The sequence below is a fragment of the Anthonomus grandis genome, chromosome 13 (assembly GCF_022605725.1).
Source record: "Anthonomus grandis grandis chromosome 13, icAntGran1.3, whole genome shotgun sequence".
NCBI lineage: Eukaryota > Metazoa > Arthropoda > Insecta > Coleoptera > Curculionidae > Anthonomus > Anthonomus grandis.
Genome location: NC_065558.1, coordinates 7288005 through 7308026, shown reverse-complemented (window position 1 = coordinate 7308026; position 20022 = coordinate 7288005). Strand labels below are relative to the sequence as shown.

At 32.0% G+C, this 20022-nt stretch overlaps 1 protein-coding gene across 1 annotated transcript in view; it reads left to right on the top strand.

Moving 5' to 3' along the window:
• The first annotated feature begins 3328 nt into the window (after positions 1-3328).
• Positions 3329-20022, top strand: part of LOC126743740 (ichor-like) — a 36341-nt gene continuing 19647 nt past the window's right edge. Inside the window, exon 1 of the mRNA XM_050450954.1 lies at positions 3329-3771. The gene's annotated coding sequence lies outside the window, so the exon portion shown is untranslated. The remainder of the gene's footprint in view (positions 3772-20022) is intronic.

The window sequence follows — 20022 nt, the reverse complement described above, 5'->3', positions numbered from 1 at the left end:
CTTTTTATTTTGTCTCTAAGTTAAAATTAGTAAATATTTTGAAGAAAACCAAAGAAAATTGCAAAAATTATGGAAAAGGAAAAATCCATGAAACGCTCAAAATACTTAAGACAACTGGCAGTTCTTATTCGCAGATGATAGGTGTTTCCTATGATTTACATGTCTTGAGCCAACAAAAAAAGGAAGAATCTGAAAAATGGCAAAAATTAGCAAAAAGTTAAAGTTAAAATTAGTTAAAAGTTAAGTGAATGAATGTTTCCCTTATTTCTCAAATATGACCTCAACTGCCTCTAAGAAGTCAAAGCAACAATTCCAGACATAAATGCATGAAATGCTCACAATCTCATATTATTACTGGAAACCTTAAGGTAGTTGGGATCTCAATTGGCTTTAAGAAATTAATAAATAATTCCAGGCTGTTTTTCTATTTCTTCCAGGTTGTTGGAAATTTGAGGAAACCCAAGAAAAACTAGAAAAAAGGGAATCAATCACCATTTCAGGCATTATTTTTTGTTTCCAGGTGATATATACAAAAATTAGGTAAATCCAAAGGAAACTAGGAAAATTATAAAAATAAGAGGAAACGCGTGGATGGGTCAGAAATCCTATATTAAAACTGAAAAGCTTGGGGTAATTGATTGGTAAATGATTAGCCTGTAGAAAATCAATAATTCCAGGCAGTTATTATTTATTTTCAGGCAGTACAAGTCAATAAAAATAAGAACATCAAGGAAATTTAAGAAAATTAGAAAAAGTTTAAAAAACTATAAAAAAACAAAAAATCTATGAGAAGCCTAAAATGCCTTAGTAAAACTGGACCTTTTAATGGAAAGAATGATAGGTGTTTTCTTTACTTCAATTGTCTACCATTCCTCCTTTACTAAAATAAGAAATTACGTCGAGAAAAAAAATAAGTATACTGAAAAATCCAGCAAAAAATGGAAAATAATTCCAGAAAATTAATTATCCTAAATATTTTTCTCTATTTCTTCAAAGTAGTTGGAATTGGAAACTAAAGAGATATGACCTCAACTGCTTGAAGAAATTTATGACTCGACATAGTTTAATTTTCTTAGTGAGAAAATCCAAGAAGAATATGAAAAAGAAAACTCGCGAGAAGTTTAGAAATTCTGGAGAGAAATTGAAAACAGAATCAGGAAAATCCAAGAAAAATTAGGAAATTTGTAAAAAAAATTAACTGAAAGGACTAAGAGTGCATAGGAAGGAATTCCGAATATATGGACTCAAAGAGAATTTTAACTGCCTGTAAGAAATTAATCAATAAACCAAGTTAGTTGAGGTTTTCTTTCTATTTTTTCCATATAGTTAAAAAAAATGATAATAAAAAACGCAATAAAATCAATAGCTCCAAACTGGACAAAGTACTTTAAATTGTAAAAAAATAGAGTAAAAGAACTAAAGTGCATAGTAAGGAATTCCAAATATATGGAGTAAAATGTAACCTCAACTGCCTGTAAGACATCGATTAATAATTAAAGGCAGTAAAGGTTTTAGGAGAAAGTTACTGACTATAAAAAACTCAATAGTCAATCTGAATAAGATACTTTAAATGGTGAGAAAAATGGAGTGAAAGGACTAAGGGTGCCTAAAAAGGAAAAGAAATTCCAAATACATGGACTAAAATATAACCTCAACAGCCTATAAAAAATCAATCAATAAATCAAGGCAGTTGAGATTTTCTATTGATAATAAAATACTCAATAATATCAATAGTTCCTAACTAGATAGTACTTTAAATTGTGCGAAAAATTGAGTAAAAGGACTAAGAGTGTATAGGAAGGAACTCCAAATATATAGAGTAAAATCAACTGCCTGTAAGAAATCAATCAATAATAAAAGGTAGTAGAGATTTTCTTTATATTTTTTCCATATAGGGAAATTCTTGATAATAAAATAACTCAATAAGATCAATAGCTTCCACTTGGATAATGTACTTTAAATTATGAAAAAAAATAAGTCAAAGGACTAAGAGTGTAAAGGAAGAAACTCCAAATATATGGAGTAAAATGTAACCTCAACTGCCTGTAGGAAATCAATCAAAAATTTAAGGCCGTTGAGATTTTCTTTTTATTTCTTCCATATTGGGAAAATTCTTGATAATAAAAAAACTCAATAAGATCAATAGCTTCAAATTGGATAATGTACTTTAAATTATGAGAAAAATGGAGTCAAAGGACCAAGAGTGTATAGGAAGGAACTCCAAAAATATGGAGTATAATGCAACCTCAACTGCCTGTAAGAAATCAACCAATAATTTGAGGCTGTTAAGATTTTCTTTCTATTTCTTCCATATAAGGGAAAATTTTAATAATAAAACACTCAATAGCTTCAAACTGCATATTGTTCTTTAAATTATGAGAAACATGGAGTGAAAAGAATAAATGTGCATAGGAAGGAACTCCAAATATATATACTCTTTATAAAGAGTAAAATGTAACCTCAACTGCCAGTAGGCAGTTTTTCCATACAATAAAAAACTCAATAAAATTAATAGCTCCAAACTAGATAAAGTATTTTAAATTGTGAGAAAAAAGGAGTGAAATGACTGACAGTGTATAGAAAGGAATTCCAAATATATGGACTAAAATATAACCTTAACTGCCTGTAAGAAATCAATCAATAATTTAAGGCAGTTCCGGTTTTCTTTCTATTTCTACCATGCAATTGAAATTATTGATAATAAAAAACTCAATAAAATTAATAGCTCCAAACTAGATAAAGTATTTTAAATTGTAAAAAAAATGGAGTGAAATGACTGACAGTATATAGAAAGGAATTCCAAATATATGGACTAAAATATAACCTTAACTGCCTGTAAGAAATCAATCAATAGTTTAAGGCAGTTGAGATTTTCTTTCTATTTCTTCTATACAGTTGAAATTATTGATAATAAAAAACTCAATAAAATCAGTAGCTTCAAACTAGATGATGTACCTTCAATTATGAGAAAAATAAAGTAAAAGGACTAAGAGTGCATAGGAAGAAACTCCAAATATATGAAGTAAAATGTAACCTCAACTGCCTGTAAGAAATTTGTCAATTATCCAAGACAGTTAAAATTTTCTTTCTACTTAAAAACTCAATAGCGTCAAACTGGTTAAAGTACTTTAAAACTAACCCTTGTCTACACCAAAAAAAACCATCATCAACGACCAAAAGTAGCAGCAGCAGCAGCAGCAGTATCGACCATCGAAGCCCCTCCGCGAAGAAGTGGGTTACCTCGGCGTAAATCTACAACAGGTACAGTTATTCTTCGTGAGGTGGGGGCAGTCGGTTTCGGTTGTTCTTCGTCAGGATCCTCGATGTCCAGTCTTGGCTCTCTTGTTACCGAGAGCACGCTGAAGGGTAGTAAGTAGGCCAGTGCCGAAATCGCAACCCCCCCCTCTCTGGACTTATACGAAAATCGCACCCCCAAGATATCGCGCTCACCACTTTGGAAATTATTTATTTCGTTTTTACGGGGGTGGTTGTCGTACGTTTACTTAATTTAAATTAAAAGTGATGCGCGTAATTCAAAGTAGTTAATTAAGGACAGTGATAAGTAGTGACACCCTAACACACTTTCAATGGTGTTTTGCAAAAATAAATACAATTCTTCTAGTGCCTAGTGATTGAAACTGATATTAAAAAAGATTTTTTTTTGCGGAAGTGAGTGTGCGGATACCATCACAAATACAAATAAACACAGACAAGCAATAAAAGTGACCTAAATTTCGTGATTACTCATTTTTGGATTATCATTTGTTTGAGGTAAGTGATTTAAATGGTTCAATTATATTTACAAGTCGAAAAAGGTGCATTGACTTGCCTTGGCAGTGGGTGAAGGACGACAGGTTGGAGCTCACCAGGTTTCCTGCTGCGAGATTGGTATTTTGTAATGACCCGTGCGTGGAGAAATGGGCTGAACAGTTGAAGGTTTTCTCGGGTTATTATTGATTGTTTAAGCTAGTTTAATTAACATTCCTTACTTAGCTTTATATGAGCTATCTCTCCATACATCTCCAACTATCGCTCCATACATACCAATATGAATGCAATTACGCGACTCATATATCCAGACTTTAAGGTTTCTTACCTAATTGCCTGGTTAATATGAAAGGACTTCAGTAGGCACGTATGCCTTAAACCTAGGTTTTTAAGATTTAAATAATTTAATTTTTAAGATTTTTTTTTAGATTAATTTTTAAAAGGACTTTGTCCAAGTACTGTACAAAATTATATCGATGAATTATGAGATGAAGTTAGAAGCTTTTTTTGACTAATCTTAGCTTTTAATTAGAGTATAGGACTCAATTTAATTATTAACAGTGATTTACCGCTAACAAGGATTAATCAAAATCAAAAATTTAGGTCGAAATTAAATGCAAATTTTGCTTCTTGTTTAAGATAAATTGTATACAATAATTTTTAAATGCAACTTAAACGTTATAAATTTAACTATTGTCCTATTTTACTCAATATAGAGATCCCTGGTTTTGTTCATGGAATAATCCGAGTAGCAGAATAATAATAAATAGTTTAAGGTTAGAGAGAATCTGATTCAATTAGAGATTTTTATTGCTAAAATTATGGGAAGGAGAAGGGTTAATTCAACGTCAAAAATAATGACAGCAACTAGAAAAAATTGTAAAGAAAACGGTAAACGTGCTTGATTTATGGGGTTAAATCCACATTCAAATTGTCCATTTTTTTCTCTATCATTAAAAGTTTTTTTTTGAGATTAAATTAAGGATTATTGTAAATGCAAAAATTAGTATTAAGATTAAGATTAATTTTATTATTTATACTATTAATATAGATTTTTTGATTGGAAGTCAAATATAATAAATTATATTATATAAATAGGTTATCTTCCTCATCAGTGAATAGAAATATAAATGAATAGTCATACTACATCGAGAAAATGTCAGTATGAAGCAGCAGCTTCGAACCCAAAGTGATGGATTGATGAAAAATGGTTTAAGTAAAGTCGAATGAGACAAATTATTAAGAATGTTGAACTGATGATTACATGCAAACTATCTTTAATCTGACACTCGACTCTTTGAGAACTTGTCCCAATTAAAGTGTTTTATCTAATCGCCTGTCATATATCAAAAGACTTCAACAGGCAAGTATGTCATAAGAGTTTTACGCATTAAAAACTGCTTCGAATTAGTGAATGATTTCTCAGTGGCAGTTGAATAACAACTAACCAAAGTACTTTTGATAATTTTTCGATTTTATTTGACTTCTTTCATCATTTTTTCCTTGATTTCTTGAGGGATATAATTGAAGTTAAGGAAAGTCGAATAGTTATTAATTAGTTTCCAGTTTATATTTTCTTCGATTTCCCTTTTAAGTTCTTCTTTTATTATTTTGCGCTACCTGGCAATGTAGATTTTGTAATAATTGATTTTGTAATCAACTGCCTGGAATTAATGATTGAATTCTTATACGCAGTTGATAAAAATTTACCAAAATAACTTGTTCTATTATTCCATAGTTTCCTGCAGAAAACTGTAGACAATGAATATGATTTCCAAATAACTGAGAGTTTCCAAAACTCTGAAATTTTTGATTTTCCATTAATTTTCTTTAGTTTTTTTTGACCCTTTTCCTTTTTCTGATTTCCTAAGGTTTCTTAGGCTTTTTAATTTTATTGACTTGGGATACCTGGAAATGAATTTAACATCGACTGCCTCAAATTATTGATTTCTTACAGGTAATTAAAGTCTCAACTACCTTACGGTTTCCAGTTTTAATTACTTGGAAGAAATAGAAAAAAAACTGCCTGGAATTAATGATTGATTTCTTACAGAAAAGTGAAATTTCAACTACCTTAAGAATTCCAGTTTTAGTGTAGGATTTCTCACCTATTCTTGTATCTTCTCCTAATTTTATACATTTTTGAGTTTCCTTTGGAAGTTTTATATATATCATCTGGAAAAGAGAACAAATGCCTGGAATTGGTAATTTTTTTACTTTTTCTTATTTTCTATTCTAATTTTCTAAATTCTTAAGTTCCCTCTGGAATTATTGATTGATTTCTTACAGGCAGTTAAGCTTTCAACTACATGAAGGTTTCCAGTTTTAATGTAAGATTTTTTTTGACCATTCACGTGCTTTATTATCAATAATTTCAACTGTATGGAGGAAATAAAAAAAACTTCAACTGCCTGGAATTAGTGATTGATTTCTCTGTGGCAGTTGAGTAATAACTAACCAAATTTACTTTTTTCCTAATTTTTTTCTTGATTTCTTGGGAAATATAATTGAAGTTAACGTAAGCCGGAGATTTACCAATTAACTTAGAGTTTCCAGTCTATATTTTCTTCGATTTCCCTTTTAAGTTCTCCTGATACTTCTTGAAGTTCTTCTTTTATTGGTTTGCACTATTTGACAATGTAAAATAAAATCAATTGCCTGGAATTATTGATTGAATTCTTACACGCAGTTGATAAAAATTAACCAAAATAACTCGCACCATGTTTTCATAGTTTCCTGCAGAAAATTGAGAGAGTTTCCAAAACTCTGAGATTTCAATTAATTTTCTTTAACCCTTTTCCTTCTTTTAATTTTCTAAAGTTTCTTAGGCTTTTTAATTTTATTGACTTGGAGTACCTGAAATTGAATTTAACATTAAATGCCTCAAATTATTGATTTCTTACAGGCAATTGAAGTCACAACTACCCTACGGTTTCCAGTTTTAATTACCTGGAAGAAATAGAAAAAAAACTGCCTGGAATTATTGATTGAAATTTCAACTACCTTAAGAATTCCAGTTTTAGTGTAGGATTTCTCACCTATTCTTGTATTTTCTCCTAATTTTATACATTTTTCAGTTTCCTTTGGAAATTTTATATATATCATCTGAAAAAGAGAACAAATGCCTGGAATTGATAATTTTTTATTTTTTCTTATTTTCTATTCTAATTTTCTTAATTCTTAAGTTCCCTGAGATTTCCAACTACTTGGAAGAAATTGAAAAAACCTCAACTTCCTAGAATTATTGATTGATTTTTTTACAGGCAGTTAAGCTTCCAACTACATTAAGGTTTCCAGTTTTAATGTAGGTTTTTTTTTGACCATTCACGTGTTTTATTATCAATAATTTCAATTATATGGAAGAAATAGAAAAAAACTATAACCTGGAATTATTGATTGATTTCTTACAGGAAATTGAGGTTGTATTTTAGTCCATATATTTGGAATTTCTTCCTATGTACTCTTACTTCTTTCTAAAAGAGTGAAAGGACTAAGAGTGCTAATGCAATTTAAAGTATTTCATCCAGTTTGGAGCTATTGATTTTATTAAGTTTTTTATTGTCAATCACTTCAACCATATGCAAGAAATGGAAAGAAAACTTCAACTGCTTTGAATTATCGATTGATTTCTTATAGGCAATTCAGATTATGTTTTAGTCCATATATTCGGAATTCCTTCTTATGTACTCTTAGTCCTTTTACTAAATTTGTCTCACAATTTAAAGTATTTTATCCAGTTAGGAGCGCTATTGATATTATTGAGTTTTTTATTATCAATAATTTTAACTATATGGAAGAAATAAAAAAGACTTCAACTGCCTGGAATTATTGATTAATTTCTTATAAGCAATTGAAGCCCCAACTGCATGGAGATTTCCAGTTTTAGTATGGAACTTTTTGACTCATTGGTTTATTTGAGTTTTAATTATTTCATGACTCGAACTACCTAAAAGAGAAATTTTTTCTATTTTTTTTTATTATCCCACTATTTCCATTTTTAGTTTTTTTATGATTTTTACACTCCATTTATTCAACTTTCTTGAATACCTTCAAGTTTTTTTGGATTCCTTTAGATTTCCCACTACCTGAAAAAAATAGCAAAAAATCTCAACTGCCTGGAGTTACTGATTGATTTATTAAGATCCCAACTACCTTAAGGTTTCCAGCATAATTTTTTCACCATAGAGTTTTTCCATTTTCCCTATTATATTTATTTTTTTGTTGGAGAAAATTAATGTCGAGAGAACTTCAATTTCCGTAACAGTTCCAGTTTTTGTTTTTATGTTTTTTACCTTCTCATGATATTTGCAACTTAGATTTATTAGTTTGCTTATTTATTATAGACTCAATGGACTAGAAATTGCATTTTTCGAAGAATTCATTAAAACGTTACCAAACAATACCTAGCCAAGATAGTAGAAACATTAGATGAAATTAGAGTAACCAATCTCTTTTCTATATTTGCCTTTTTCTTTTGCCTATATAATAATTTGATTATTAGTCAAGTTGACGCAGCAGTAGTATTTTGTGATTTATAACAGGCGTTTGATTGCATGAATCAAAAAATACTCCTTGAATATGTGATCCTTAGGGCTCAGTCTCAACTGCCTGGAATTATTGATTGATTTCTTATAGGCAGTTAAAGTCATTTATTATATATTTTTTCCTTCATTTTTCTTGGCTCATCTTGGTACTTAAAATTCCATTTTTTTAGATTTTTTAAATTGTATATTTATTTATTGTAATTTTAGTCTTGTAACATGTCCTGAATTTTCGGTTTTGGCCAGTTTTCTTGGGTTGCACAGCAATGTCAAAAAATCATTTTTTGGTCAAGTGTTTTAAGTGGATTTTTATTGGATAGGGGTGGAAAGAAAAGTCGTTTGTGTTGGGTTGAAATTAGTAATAATCAAAGTAGAGCCACAATTTATCATAAAAAACTACTTACAAATAAACGAATGGAAAACACAGAAACTGCCCTTATTTTCAACTTGCTAGTGATGTTTTTTTTCCATATTATATTGTACCACTCTAAATTTAATTAATTATAAAAATTATATTTAAGCATGATATCCTTATGGTCAGGTATTAACCTCCAACTAAAAAAGTTCTAAATTACAAACACTTCATAATAACGTCGAAATTGGGGAAGTTCATAGTAGTTCATCTAACTCTGATTTTATTAATATTTACAAGAATACCAGTATCAAAAAAATTTAAATTTAAGGGAGGTTCTTAGTGGTACCAGTTACTTTCTAATTTGCCTTGAAGAAGAGTAAGAAGTTAATAAACCAAAAACTTTTTATAAAAATGTAATTAAAAATGTACAGGCATCCTTTGACTTTAGTAAGCAATTTAGAAAAAATTCATGATGAATTATAAACCAACCAACGCCAACCAAACCCACACACCGATTCATTATTCGTCAAACGGTTCATCGTATTTTTGTCGTCTACACCTGAAGCACATTAAACAATTTGTTCATCCGAAGTTAACAATACGAAAAAAAAATTGTCTCTTTTGTCACTTGACGGTCTAATAACTCGCGGGTTCAGTTAGTCCGGCCGCATTTAATTAAAAACCGTTGTTGTTTCTTCATCAGCATAGTTTTTGTCTTTGACTCTGGCCAAAAATTGGATTGCGGTACTAAGCGGTTTTGGACTCTAAATAATTATATTATTTCCATCCATTGTGACATCACGTTACACTTTTTGGCAAATAAATTTACAGTGGTACAGTTAACTTGTCTAATGATAAAGATCGTGGCATTCCGTTGCATGGTACGTTGTTATGTTGCAACGGGTACGTGAGTAGGATAAACTTACTTTGGCAAGCAAATATGTTATTAATGGTGTACTTTTATTAGTAAATTTTTATCTAAATTATGGATATTTGATTATTCTGATTTTTATATAGGACAGCCAAAAGCTCAGATTAATATGACGAAATCCTCTATCAAAGTAATTATTACTACCAAAATTTTAATGAAGATATTAAAGATAACATAAAATGCCCGAGATAAAATGGGAATTAGTGACTTATTCCAGGCACTTGGGAACCTGGAAAAAATGTTGGCGTAGGTCAAAAATCCAGACACTAATGGAAAAGCCATTATAGGCGTTAGTCCAGGCTGTTGGGCGAAAAGTTCTATTTCCAAAAAAGTACCATAACTTAAACATTTTGTTACGGAAAAACTTGAAAATTTTTAAAGTCCTCAATTAATTTCATTAAGCACCTATATCAGCGTTTTTTTCAGACCTTCAAGAAACAGTTAAATAAGTTCCAGGTTCACGTTCACGTTCACAAGTCAGGTAATTGAGGATTTCTCTTTGCCTTAATGGTTTACACAATTCTTTTTAATGATATGGAAATCAATTAGAAAGAATTGAAAAGAAAGAAATCAGTACAATTAAAAAAAAAAGTGAGATAAATGTGACCGTAAGTGCCTCAAAGTAATCAATTAATAATTCCAGGCAATTCTTTCTATTTCGTCCAGGAATTCATTGAATATATACGAATTAAGAAAATGCAAAGAAACCTGCAAAAAGGGTCAGAAATCCCAAATTAACTTATTAAAAGCCTCTATGTCTAGCAAACGAATTATCACCCAATTTCTTGTAGTCTACCTATATAATTTTTTTATTTTCAAAATAACTTAAGCCTGAATCAAGATATTAAAAATGACGTAAAATGCCTGAAATAAAATAGAAATTAGTGACTTATTCCAGGCACTTGGGAATCTGGAAAAAATCTTGAAGTAAGTCAAGAGTCCAGGTACACTTACATAGAACCTATTATGGGCGTTAGTTCAGGCTCCTGGACGAAAGGTTCTATTTCCAAAAAAGTACCATAACTTAAACATTTTGTTACGGAAAAACTTAGAAACTCTCAAACTCCTCAATTAATTTCATAAGGCACCTTCATCAGCGTTTTTTCAGACCTTGAAGAAACAGTTAAATAATTTTCAGGTTCACGTCTAGGGGTAAGGTAATTGGAGATTTCTTTTTGTCTTCATGGTCTACACATTTCTTAGAAATCGTACAATTAAAAAAAATCTGAGAACCATAGAAAATTCAGGAAAAATAAAAAAACTCAAAAAATTAAATGTGCCTCAAAGTAATCCATTAATAATTCCCGGCAATTCTTTCTATTTCGTCCAGGAATTCATTAAATATATATGAAATAAGAAAATCCAAAGAAATCTGCAAAAAAGGTCAGAAACCCCAAATTAACTTGTTAAAAACCTCTATATCTAGCGAACGAATTACTACCCAATTTCTTGTCGTCTACCTATAAATTTTGTTTATTTCCAAAAAATCTGAAACCTGAATGTAGGTATTAAAAATGACGTGAAATGCCTAAAATAAAATGAGAATTAGTGACTTATTCCAGGCACTTGGAAATCTGGAAAAAATCTTGGAGTATTTCAAGAGTCCAGGCACACTTACATAGAACCTATTATGGGCGTTAGTCCAGGCTCTTGGACGAAAAGTTCTATTTCCAAAAAAGTAGCATAACTTAAACATTTTATTACGGAAAAAACTTGGGAATTGGTACTTGGATTCCTGAATTTATTTCATTAGACCCCTATTTCAGTATCTTCAATTTTTAATTAATTTTTTTTTACATCCAGGCAGTTGAACTCATTGAATATACAAAGATCAAGAAAATCCAAAGAAAGATGGAAATAGGGTCAAAAACTGACAATCTAGTAATTGTATTAAGGTAATTGGAAACTTACAGCAATTTTTACCTTTAACCCAGAAAAGTTTCTTACCTAACCACCTATCTACTTTCAAAAGAGTTCAACAGGCAAACAAATAAAAAACCTTTTTTCAACATATCTTATCAACCATTTTCACTTTTATTTTAACATTTTTAACCGTTTCATAATATTTATACTGCATTAGTTCTGGTTTCCATAATTATCACCAGTTTGCTTGGATTCCCTTAGATTTTCAACAGCCTGGAAGAAATAGGAAAAAAAACTCAACTGCCTGGAATTATTGATTGATTTCTTATAAGCCATTGAGGTTCCAACTACATAGAGGCGTCCAGTTTTAATATGGAAAGTTTGACCTTTTGACTCGTTTTCTTACTCGTTTTGTTGTTCGATTTACTTAAGTTTTACACATTCCATGACGAGAACGAACTACATGAAAAGTAAAACTTTAGATTTTTCTGATTTTTTTTTAATTGGAGGTAGTTAATCTAAATTCTTCTTTAAGAACTAAGAACTAAACAAAATATTGTTTGTTCCCAAATTTATTCTTGCTTGAAGAGAACCCCCAAACCTATTATTTAGGTCCCTAATGTCTACTGAACCAACTGCACAACAAGCTTCTCTATGACCAAAAAAAAGAAAAGTTTCTGACCTAACCACCTGTCGATTTTCAAAAGAGTACAGCAGGCAAGTATAGAAATAACGTTTTCAATTTCTTGACTAACTAAATGCAGCTAAAATCCCACTAAAACTCACTAAACAACCTCCCCCTCCCCCCCCCCCAAAAAAAAAAACTAAAATAATATCTGTGACCTGCTGACCTCCTCACGACATTCGTGGGTTAATCATACTCAGTATGTTACCTATTTGGAGAGACGACTCGCGTATCATTAAATACCGAATATAATAGACATGGGGGCTTGTATTTTAATTGTGCTGTTTGGCTAACTGTAAATCTTGAGTAATGAATACACTTGGAAGCGCGTAGGCAAATACTGGGTGATCATCGGTGACGACGTTATGCGCCAATAACTTGTTGTTTTCATTAAAAAAAAGGAGACAAAGAACCATTTTTTTTTCGGTACCTCAACACACTTTATCTCGACATAAAATCCGTTGACCCACTTTTACGCTGACTGATCATCAAGCTGCTTCTGGGTTCTTGTGGTTTCGTTTGATCATATCGGGTTGCTGTTTTTTTTTATTGAAAGCACTTCATCAGTCAGCAAGCCTAAAGGATTCTAGTGGTCTTTACAGGGTTTTGAACACTCTGACACACTTTTTTCCATCTTCCACTAATTTTCTTAGGAGGCTTTTCTGTCTGAAGTGAGGCAAACATGCGAAAAACCTTTTTTCAACATTTTTGACCTTTTTATTATATTTATACTGCATTAGTTCTAGTTTCCATAATTATCACCAGTTTGCTTGGTTTCTCTTAGATTTTCAACAGCCTGGAAGAAATAGGAAAAAAAACCTCAACTGCCTGGAATTATTAATCGATTTCTCATAGGCCGTTGAAGTTCAAACTACATAGAGGTGTCCAGTTTCAATATGGAATTTGACCTTTTGACTCGTTTTATTTTGAGTCTAGTTTTTTTCAGTTTTTGTTGGATTTACTTAAATTTTATACATTCCATGACGAGAACGAACATTTTCCATCTTCCACAATTTGCTTGGAAGGCTTTTCTGTCTGAAGTGAGGCCTGGGTAAGCTGTTCAACAACTGATCACTACTATCTGTACCGGTATTTTCGATTTGAGTAAAATAGAGAGCTCTAGCCTACAGAAGAATAATGCATTAGAAAAGGGAGTTCATAATAGTGTATTCTCAACTACTAAGGTATGACAAAGAAAAGACTGAATCCCCACCAGATATATATATAGAAGGATTACGCATGGGGATAGAGTCTTTTCACACTATTCATACACTTACGTTATGTACTTGCTTCTGTTGCACTATCTATCTAATTATATTATTTTAAAGTTATATTGATTTGCCAGTACGGTATAAAATCCTTGAAAATCCTGGACGTAAAATGTATTTCTAACATGTATAATGTTGCTAGGCTTTTTATTTCAAGTTTTCTTAATTTAAAGTACATAATTATCGTTGTGAAAATTCAAAGCAGAATGGGAGATGAGCAATATTGCTATTTTAATTACCCACGTTATAAATTCTATATTCGTTGCATATAATTCGTCAATAAAATAATATAATAATACATATGTTTTTTTTGTTTTGTTAAGGAACTTCAGTGCAGTAAACCCTCGCACAGAAGTAAAAAATAGTAATAACTTAAATTTTTCCAGGCAGTCAAGTGACTTTTGGGTTCTTGTGGTTTCGTTTGATCATATCGGGTTGCTGTTTTTTTTTTATTGAAAGCACGTCATCAGTCACCGAGCCGAAAGAATTCTAGTGGTCTTTACAGGGTTTTGAACACTCTGACACACTTTTTTCCATCTTCCACTAACTTGCTTGGGAGGCCTTTCCATCTGGAGTGAGGCCTGGATAGGCTCTTTAATATCTGATCTTTTATTTAGCATTATTTTATTACTACTATCAATTTGAGTAGAATAGAGGGCTCTAGCCTCTAATCGTTCTACTTGGGCTCAAAAGCGCCCCCTTTAGTCTACTTCCCAGTTCTTTTTCTGAAATTTAAAGTTTCGTCACTATTTTCATCATTGCGCTTATGATGCTCTAATAATTTTAATAATGGTGCTTGGAAAATTTGTCTTTATGTCTGAAAAGACGCTCTTCTATATCTTTCAGCCTCTTGGTGTCCTGATTTTTTAGAGGGTCTGGTTCTTTTGCCTTAGAGAATTCTCCGCTACCTCATGAAGACCTTGGTAGCTCCCTATTATGTGTTCCTTTGTCTCCACTAAACATTTTTTCCCTTACCTCTTTCCAATATATAATTATTTTGAAAACTCTTATAAGTGACTACATTGTCTTCATTGTTTGTTTAAGTCTCCTGCTCTTTTACTCTTATGTACCTAAGACAGAAGATGGTTTGTGCCTCGGGCTGCCTCGTAAGGCATTTTTGCCTCTCTCTATCGCCCTCCAACTCCTTTACGTGCTCCAAGCTTTGTATGAACGTGAGTTGTTTATGTGCTGCCTGTAATATTTACTTAATAATAATAATAATAATAATAATAATAATAATAATAATAATAATAATAATAATAATAATAATAATAATAATAATAATAATAATAATAATAATGTTGCTTCTATGCCTAGGAACATCAAATAAATCATTAAAGCGCGTGTCTGTTATGAAGAGTATTTATTTTATTAAGCTTATCAAACAGATAGCCTGGACAGGAACCAAGTTCCCAATGTTTTGAAGTGATATGTTCTCTTATACTCAACCAAAAAATGAACCGTACAGAAGCATTTTGTATTTTTTGAAGCCGGTATTTTGAATTTCTATTAAGAAAATGCCAATAAACTGTGTCACCATAATTACAGTGTGATAAAACAAGCGACTCCGTTAATTTTATTTTCAGGTTTGTGTTAATAATTTCCCTACTTTAATAATTTTACTACTTTTCCCCTTTAAATTTTTGGATCACCTTCACAACCTGACTTTCAAATTTTAGGCTGTCATGAACAATAATACCTAAATTTTTGTATTTATCTACATTTGGCAATGGTATATCATTTAAAGTTATTATAACATTATCCTTAACCCAGTCCTTGTTAGGCCCAAAAAACATAATTACCGATTTACTAGGATTTAATTTTAGTCCATTGTTAGCTGAGTAAGAATATATGGAATTTAAATCGTTATTAAGTTCTTCTATAGATGCAGGTAGGTATTCTTCTTTGTCAAAGCTGGTATACAATTAAGTGTCATTAGCATATTGGTGTACACAAGATTTTTTAATTGCTTGTCCAATATCTCTAGTATACAGAATAAACAATAAAGGACCAAGAATAGAGCCTTGTGAGACTCCTCTATCCAGTGGCAAAAATGATGATATGTTGTTATCAATTTCAACAGCTTCAAGCCGATTGCTCAAGTAGCTCCTAAAAAACAGCACAGTGGCATCTGAACACTAATAAGACAATTTTGCATATAACATTCGATGATCAATGGTGTCAAATTCATCTAAGAGAACCAAAGCCGTGGTTTTACCAATATCATCCAGCTCTTTAATTAATGCTGTAGTTGTGCTATGGGACTTTCGAAAGCCAGACTGATGAATTGGAATGAGATTATACTCATTCAAGAACGCAACCACTTGTTGACAAACCAAATAATGTCTCTCAAATCTGCCCAAAATCATTTAAATGAACGTAAAGAGATAGTGGTAGGTATGACGCAGAAGTTGTTTCAGGCAAAAGTTGTCCTCGATAGATAATAAGTCCCTAGCTTCTCATTCCTGTGCTGCTTTCAATTCAATACTTCATCAAGGTTCTGAAACCTTCCACCTTAAAGAAGTCTCTCCTTGATCTGTTGATCATTTTGAAACTACATTAAACCATCCTTCTTTCCAACAACTCAATGACTCATCGTGATTGCCTATCGCAATTTTCATATCCCGTTAAACCAGAAATGCAATGGACAACACAGAAGTGAGAGTATTTCGGTCGGAGCGATTCTCTTCAACGTCCTGCGATGGCATGCCGCGGTCCTGCGGAGCAGTCGAAACCGGAAGATTCGGTCGCGTGACCGTTCTTGACGATGATGACGACGAGGAGGGGGAGGGGAAAACCCGGAGCCGGCACCGAGTAGGGCAAAGTGGGTCGAAGACCTACTTCGCTCGCCTTTGTTGGTACCACGGTTTTATGTTTCGTTGCTGCCGGTACTATTTAAGATCCTTGAGAAGAAATGCAGATGGTCTCCTAATGATTTTTGATGACAAATTAAATGGAAGACGGTGAATTGTCGGAGCAGGTGACTGATTGACATGTTGCTCGACACTGGAATGTTAAGGAGCTTGATAGGCGAGTAGGTCAGGAACTTTGCTGGTTCGTGGAGGCTCTTAGGAGGTCATTTTGTCTCTGAACTACCTTAATTAATTCTAAGATTTATTTTTGTTATTCCCTAATAGGAATGCTTGGTGTTGGTTTGGGAATTCATAGTCAAGAACGTTATCGTTTTGATGAACAGACCAAGGGTAAAAATGCCTTGTTTGGTCAAATTGTTGCAACTTTTCCAGGATTTCCAGATATACTTTGTTTGTACTTGAGAATCTTTCCTTAAATTCTTTGAATTTCCTTGGCTTCATATTCAATTCTGCCCGACACTCTAATCTTAAGAAGCTTGATAGGCGAGTAGGTCAGAAAATTTATTTTTGCAAGAAGAGTTTTTTTTCAGTTTGGAACTGTATTTAATCTCCAACTCCTGTCACGATCCTTTGACTGTAGAGTGTCACCTACTTTATTCACATTACAAATTTTGTTTTTTTTTCCAGTTGGAGTTCTTGATGTTTGTCTCCAGAATCAAGAACGTGATTTGATAAATAGACCTCAGGCACAACCTCCTTATGGAAAATTAATTGAACTTTTGGAAAATTAATCGAACTGGATTTTTTAAGAATTCTCGTATTTAAATTTTCGAAATCAGGGTTTGTTGAATTGTCATGGTTTCCACAATTTCTCATTTTCGTTCATTTCTTCCTTTTCCTGATTTTTTTTTTAAGTACGTAGACTAATTGAGAAAAAGCCTCTGCTACCTCTAATTATTGATTTTCTCTTCGTATTTGGAATTTTTAATCAGAATTATCACGGTTTGCATTTTTTTCTCATTTTCTTGAATTTTATTAACTTTTTCTTAAATTTCCTTCAATTTCCTCAATTTTCATCAACTATCTAGGCGAATTCAGGAAAACGTCTCAACTGCCTGGAATTATTGATTGATTTCTTACAGGCAGTTGAGATCATATCTAATGAATTTCGTAAGAATCCTCGTATGTGGAATTTCTAATCAAGATTTGCTGGATCCATCACGATTTTCAGATTTTCTTATTTCCTTCGATTTTCTTTTCATATATCCTTCCGTTTCCTAAATTTTTGCGACTACTTAAACGAGTTGAGGAAAATGCATCAATTGCCTGGAATTATTGATTAATTTCTCACAGGCAGTTTGAACTCATATCTAAAAAATCCTCGCATTTGGGATTTTTTAATCAGGTTTTATTGGACCATTAGGGTTTGCAGATTTTTTCATTTCCTTCGATTTTGTTCACTTTTTTGTACATTTCCTTCTGCTTCCTGACTGTTTTCAGCTATATAGACGAATTAAGAAGAAAAATACCTCAATTGCCACTGCAACTGAACTATTGATTGATTTCTCATAGGCAGTTGAGGTAGGTATAATTATCAATTTATTAAAAACCCTCGTAATTTTTAATCAGAATTCATTACACCATGATCAGTTTTAGATTTCCTCCGATTTCCTCAAATTGATTTTTTAATCTCTTAAGAAGAAAGAAAATTAATCGAACTTTTCCATAATTCTGCTCGACACTCTAGTCTTAAAGAGCTTAATAGGTAAGTAGGTCAGGAACATTGTTGGTTTATGGAGGCTCTTAGGAAGTTTTTTGTCTCTGAACTGCCTTCATCCTGCAACTTTCTTCAATTAATTCTAAGATTCATTAAAATTTTCGTTATTCCTTAATTGGAATGCTTGGTGTTGGTGTTCATAGTCAAGAACGTGATCGTTTTGATGAACAGACCAAGGGTACAAATGCCTTGTTTGGTCAAATTGTTGCAACTTTTCCAGGATTTCCAGATACTCCTTGCTCTTGTACTTGAGAATTTTTCCTTAAATTCTTTGAATTTCCTTGGCTTCTCTTTCTATCATACTCAATTCTACTCAACACTTTAATCTTAAGAAACTTAATAGGCGAGTAGGTCGGAAACTTTGTTTTTTTGCAGAAAGGGTTTTTTTACTTTGGAACTGTATTGCTTCTGCAACTCACATCATGATCCATTGACTGCATAATCTGACCTACTTTATCCACATTACAAATTTTGTTTTTTTTTCCAGTCGAAATTCTTGGTATAAAAAACGTGAACATTTTGATGAACATACCAAAGGTACAAGTGCCTTGTTTGGTCAAATTGTTGCAACTTTTCCAGGATTTCCAGATACACTTTGCTCGTACTTGAGAATTTTTCCTTTAATTCTTTGAATTTCCTTGATTTCTCTTTCGATCATCTTCAATTCTGCTTGACACTCTCATCTTAAGAAGCTTGACAGGCGAGTAGGTCAGGAACTTTGTTTTTTTTTTGCAGGAAGGATCTTTTGTAAGAATTCTATTCCAGGATACAAATTTCTTGATAATTCTAGTTGCTTATACTTGAGATTTTTTCCTCAAGTTCTTTCAATTTCCTTGGCCTCTCTTTCTATTATATATAGAGTGTCTGCCTCAAAATGGATACAAACCGACATCTTGGTTATTTGTTGAGCGATCTTTTTCATTTTTAGCAGAAAGCTGTAACGTTATAAGGCGCACCTTTTGCTCAGGATAAGAAATGCGATACCTCATAGACGTACCTTTTAATAAAGTTTGATATTTTTCTATTCAGGAGTAAACTACCTTTAGGACACTATTTATTGCGAATCTATTAAATTATATGCAGTTTTTGCTTACATAAGATACTGTATCAAAATTAGAACTTAAGTATCTTTAGTAAGGAAGATTCAATATTATTTAGCAGATTTGAAATAAATAGGGTGGAAAATGTTCCAACTTATCCAGAATATCAAGTTTTAAAGAAAGTTTTCCTCCTACTTGTCCATCGAACTCTTTTAAAAACTAACAGGCAAACACCACCTTAACCTTAAAATCCTCCGATTCCTGTCGACTTTTCTCCGTAATTCTCGAAGTAAGTAAAAAAAAAAAACTATTTTTCTCTTCACCGAACCGGTCATATATACATTGTTCTAACGACAGCTTGAAGATATGACGTCTGGTTCTGCAACTTTCTCTCGATACCAATTTATTATCAGCAAATTAATTATTTGTTCATTCGTATTTCACCTGAATGGAAGACCAGTTGTTGCATTGCGTATCCGTGTCATTAACATTTTATTACCAATTCAGCTGAATAAGTTTTATAATAAACAAACGGCGCCCTTATTAACAACTATTCATAAACATTAGTTAAAACATAGGAAATGCGTGTAAAGGCAACTTTCTCTCTCTCTCTTTCTCTCTCTCGACAGCATTTTTTCTGCATCGTGTTGCTGGTACCATAAAATCATTAGAGGATGTGGGATGCAATTATTCATTAGAGAGCGAAATATTATTAGTTAAATATGGGTATATAAGGATAACGATGTATTAACGTTAAAAGCCGAGTCAACGTCCGTCCTTTCTATTGCCCAATGCGGACCTGGTATTATAGTGCGGTGTTAAAAACAAGTTACGAAACGTGGAATTTTTATACTACGAAATCGACTTGAATCATTTTTGTTTACGTTTGTTACTTAAAAGTTATTGTTGTTATGTAAAACTTTTAGTTTCGACAGGGTGTCTTAGGTCAGAGAGAGACAAAATAAGTTAAAGTCTTTCTCA